A 5,387-nucleotide genomic window follows, 5' to 3' on the forward strand; every position below is an offset into this window, starting at 1 on the left:
AAACTGTATATATTCCCATTATGGATAATAACTCTACTGAATAGTATCTAAGAATTTCTTCAACATCCCTATAGTACATTCTAATTTCACTTTCAGCCCACAGAGCTGTATCATTAGCTAATTTTCATTCTAATCTCCTTCTTAAAATATGAGCTTCTTGTTTTACTGATGCAGCTTTTCTAAATCATTTTAGATTACATTTCTGTCTTCTGCTTTTGTTTTGTTGTTGCTGTTCTAGTTGTTACTGCCTGTAATGTCTTCTCTCTCCTACCTGTTTAAAGATTATAATGGGCTTTGACAAAGTACAAGCTGAGTTTTAGCACTAGAGCATGGATGGGAGTGATGCTCTCAGGGCTTCTCCTGGGATGGGTGCTTCTATCCCTGATGATGTGCATGTGTCTACCTCCTTGTTTTTGCTCACTTTAGTTACTCCCTTTCTGGGTTGGTTTTCACTAAGACTTCTAGCTATGTTTATATGAGGCATATCATTCTTTCCTGGAAAGTTCAAGAAGTGCAGTCCCTATGCAGACCCCAATGATGACTCTCCAACCCCACCACTGTAAATGCAGTATAATTCCCCAAATATCTGTTACTGTAAATGTTTGGAGCCCTTGTTGAGCTCCGCATGGCTCTGCATCCTGTCCAACATGCAATCCCACCACACAGTGGGCCTGCTTAGCACTTGGGCACAATGCTCCCCAATCACTGCCCACCTCATCATTCATCACCTCCACTGATGAATATAAATAAGCAGTAGATCCAAATTCTGGAGGTTTCTGAGAGCCGTGTATTGCCTAGATGAAATTGAGCAAGACAAAGCCATCAGAGGAGGCAATCACTGCCCTGGTTCTGTCATATTTCTAATTGAAGGATACTTTGGAACAATTCTCTACACAGGGGATTTTAGATATGCAACACACATGCTGAAAAAGCTTATCCTAACATTGGAAAAACAGATTTATCCTTTATACCTAAACAACATCAATTGTAATCCAGCTCTGATTCTTTTCCAAATTGATGCAACCCACTAGGTTGTCGAGTTTATTCAGAAGTACCCACAACATATCTTAAATATTGTTCTCCACAGGAAAAGAATTACTGTCAGATCAACCAGCACTGGAGCTTTGGACTTGGGTTAGGTGTTGAATCCTCAGTTCTTGGAGTAATTCAGCTGCAGGATTTGGCAGATATGTTCACAGTAGAGGAAAAGGTCAGCAGCATCCATGCTGTGGACCACACGAGCTCTGACATTCTGACATGCTCCCGTTGAATCAGTCCCACTGTTTCATTGCTATCCTTCCTACAAGCAGGAAAATCTGCAGCCCTCACCCAGATATCCCTTATCATCTCTTATATTTGACCATTCCTTCTACTCTGAGCTTCCTGCTTTTCTTTAAGAAAAATAAAATAAAATAAAACAGCGCTGAGTCTTTGCCAGGTGGTGCCCATTGTTAATCAACAGCCCTATGGAGAGAACTTTCAGTGCAGCCTGAGTCCCAGGCTCTCCATGTCCCTTATTTGAGACTAGCAACGCATTAGTTCCTTCTCTAGGAAAACGAACATGCTCTGAAAGTTAGAAAGGAAGCTAAAGAAGCCTTGAATCCAGGTGTTTGTGCTTGAATCCTCTGAAGAAAAGGCTGATGGGGATGAAGTTGACAGAGACCTAATATAGAAATACAAGAAAGAACACATTTCTACCTGGACTGGGGACCTTTAGAAGCTCTTCTCCCACGCTGCAGGCTAGGAAGAAGTTGTTCTCATACTTCTGAATGGAGGAATGTTATTAACCAGTCCTTTTTGGTGACTTCAAGAAGATGGAGACTGTTGTTAGCTGCTCACTTAAGTTTTTCAATGCAATTACAATCGTTAGATGGATTTATAACTCTAGAACCTGGGGAGGAAATTGGCTTCAAATCTCTCTTTATATCATGGGAAGAAATGACTCATTAGCTAGAGGGAACCCAAAGTGACTGGGAAGGTTATGATTCTTCCCTGTCTCACATTAGCAAAGTTACTCATTTTTTCTGGCATGTTTTATAGATCAAATAAATGATACAAAATAGAAAGTATCTAAATTAAATTTGTTTTTAAATTAAATTTGTTCATGAGAATCTAACTGGTGGAGTATAAACAATAATGTTCTAAGAACAAATAGCTAATGTCAAACAACTTGAACTTTGTATCTCTCAAATCATACACTGCCATTTTTATAAATGTATAACATGGCACACCATATAAATTATCACACATCATTGTCTTAGAGACACCATTGATATAATATGCACCATTATCTTATGTACTCCTAAGGAAGAATTACTTCAGATTAAACTGGATATCCTATTGATTATAAAGACAGTCCAAATTCATAAATTTAAAAAATTATGAAGAATGTGTCTTGAAATAATTATGCTATCCTTTCATTTCTTGCCATGTCATGAAGGATACCACACATTTTTTGTGTGTAAGTACTCTCAATTATATCCGTTGCTCTTGATAATTCTTCCAGCAATAGAAGTAAGGACCGTATGACATCCACAGACTTACAATGAAATATGTAATCATTAATATTTAACTTAAATGTATTTCTTTTCATGGCTATCAACTCAAATATTTCTGTTCTACCATTTCTATTCAAAAGAACCTTTTGAAGTGTGCTTTAAGCAAAAATAGAATAATTGTTCAATCTTGCTCTTAACTTAAACTTGCTCTTAAGGCAAGTGTCCTCAGGCCCATCACTTAATCTTCATGTTGAAGCTTCAATTGCAGCTCTAAGGCAATATAACTCATTTCAGTGTATCATTCATGTTGATAAATAAGAAATTATCTATGTTTATGTTTATCATTTTGATATTTCTAGTTCCAAGAATATATCTAAGTAAGAAAATCATTTTTATTGATTGAAATTATAGAACAAGTAAGTCCAGTACAGACACACCTATCTATCTTTGAACTCTCCTACTTCCAGTAGATTTCAACCTATCCTCTCATGTGAGCAATGCTTTTAAATAGGACACTTTTTCCCTTACAAAGGAATCTGGCACTTCACAAATTCTGAATGATATAGTTTCTCTGAGAGAATTAAAAACTCTTTATTTCCTCTTCTTCCTATTCATCAATTATTTTTCTTAAAGCTCAGATTGTGATCATGCTTTATATTGAAAAAACAAAAATCCAACAAACAAAAAAAATCTAAAACATAAAAATAGTCAGAAGATAAATTCTTATCTTCTTTCTTTCTGAAATGTAACTTGAGATACATACTTTCTTTGGCCAATTTACTCTCTACCTTCACAATTCAGCTAATTGGATCATTACCAGAAACCAATGACTCTTATTATTTTAATGGGTTCATTTCATTTGTCACATTATTATTTTGCCACATCATTAAAAATACTTCATCTATTTGATTTTCATAATCAATCTGGAACTTCAGTTCAAGAAAAGGCTAAGACATGAAAATTAAGTAGTTGTTTTACACTTCCAATGTGTAAAAGGTCACATGAAAGTTTAAGATTTCTAATAACAAATATTAATTTATAAATGTGTAACAGTGAAATTTAATGATTATATGTGTAACTGTTTCTTCAGGACTATGGGAAAACTTGATGCACACTTTAGAGACTATGTATATATTATATGTATATAATGCCTAGACAGCAATATAAACTTGGAAGATAAAAGTAAATTATGACATTCCCACTCCTCCACTCATTAGTTATCATGCTTTTAGAGATTACTACAGAGTTTCTGATTAAGTGAGTACACTTATATCCAAATATTTTCCTTTTTCAATAAAATTCCAGTCTGAAATAGAGACTGTATAATACCAAGAAGAGAGAAAAGATTAACCAGCAGATCAAACATATCTAAAAATTTATGGAAGACAGAATTCCCCAGAGGCTCCAGGATTAGAAGTCAAGAATGAAAGGTAATGTTGAAATATAGAGAATGAATTGAAATCCTGTATAAGCAATGATTGAGGAACTCAATATTAATATATCCTCTGCTAAGTATGCAGAGAACAGGCTAACTTATCACACAGCAATTATAGCATTCGTTTCTCAAGAAATTAAACCATTTAGAAAAAAATAAGGGCTTTTTTATGGATATTGTCAAGCCCAAATAAAATATTCTTTATTCTGACCTGTATGTTAACATGTATTAGGAATTGATGCTGAGAAACCCTCTCTTAAAAAATCCAAAAATGAAAAAAAGAAAGAAAGAAAGAAAAGGAAAAAAATAACACATGAAATAATGCTTATTGCAGGAGAATCTATAAAATCTAATTTACTAAACCAGCATAATCCCTAACAACAGCCTATAAACATTTGTCTTTATATCTGCAGATAAGTGTGGTGGACTTCACCCATCATCAGGGAATAACTGACTATTAGCATACTTATTATATGTCTATAATACCCTTTACCCATTCTACAAGAATATCAATCAAAGTTCTACAGAAGAACAAGAAGACTGTGTAGTAATACAGAAAGAAAATTATTATAAAAAAAAAAAACATGTCATGGGATTAAGAGTGCTGGGCTGTCTGCACTCTACCTTTTGGCCTCAGTAGTCTCATAGGCTGGCAGTACAGAAAACCTGGTGATGCAATTTAAGATTGAATGCCAGTCATATAAATCACCAAAAAGAGCCTTTGGGACAAGTGAAATTCTTTTTTTTTATAATAGAAAAATATTTTATTTGTATGTTGTATAAAATATTTACAATCATATAGAATATAGTTACATTTTAATAGCAATTGTATACATCTCACGAAACCATTTCCCTTATCAAAGATGTAATTTGTAAACCTTAAATAGTTGTGTATCTGTCCTGTTACAAGTAGATGACTTCAATTAAACAAATTTATGAAGGCCATTATTCTGTTCATAAGATTTAAAACATCAGGTGAATACAAAGAAAACAATATGCCTCTAATATGGTCTGCTTCTGGAATCAGTATTTTTTTTCTGCCCAAGCAATATGAAAATCTGAGTTTCTTCAACACCATGCTTAAAAATTACAGAAAACAGAAATAGGAACAAAGTTGAAAATGAGAAAATGTCTGTTACTTGATTTTACAAAAACCAAAACCAATAAATGTGTTTTAAATGAATGAAGAAAAAGCAAGATACACTAAATAAAGTAAATAAAAGGTGTCTTGGTGATTTCCAAGCTTTTTACTCTGCGCAGATGAATGCAACTCACAAGAAAGCTGTTTCACTTTATAAAGAACAGACCTTGGAACACTAAGAAAGATGCAGATACCCAGTGGGAAAATAGTTATATCATCTTAGTGTAGGAAAAAAAAATTAGCAATAATACTATGGTTACATTAGGTTATTATACTGCAGACACACCTATCCAAAATACCTATTTTAAATTTT

The 5,387-nt window shown here is 33.9% G+C and overlaps 1 pseudogene; it reads left to right on the forward strand.

Annotated features, from left to right (window-relative positions):
• The first annotated feature begins 563 nt into the window (after positions 1 to 563).
• Positions 564 to 1,397, forward strand: LOC114682742 (annotated as a pseudogene).
• Positions 1,398 to 5,387: the final 3,990 nt, after the last annotated feature.

This window comes from Peromyscus leucopus, chromosome X (genome assembly GCF_004664715.2).
Source record: "Peromyscus leucopus breed LL Stock chromosome X, UCI_PerLeu_2.1, whole genome shotgun sequence".
NCBI lineage: Eukaryota > Metazoa > Chordata > Mammalia > Rodentia > Cricetidae > Peromyscus > Peromyscus leucopus.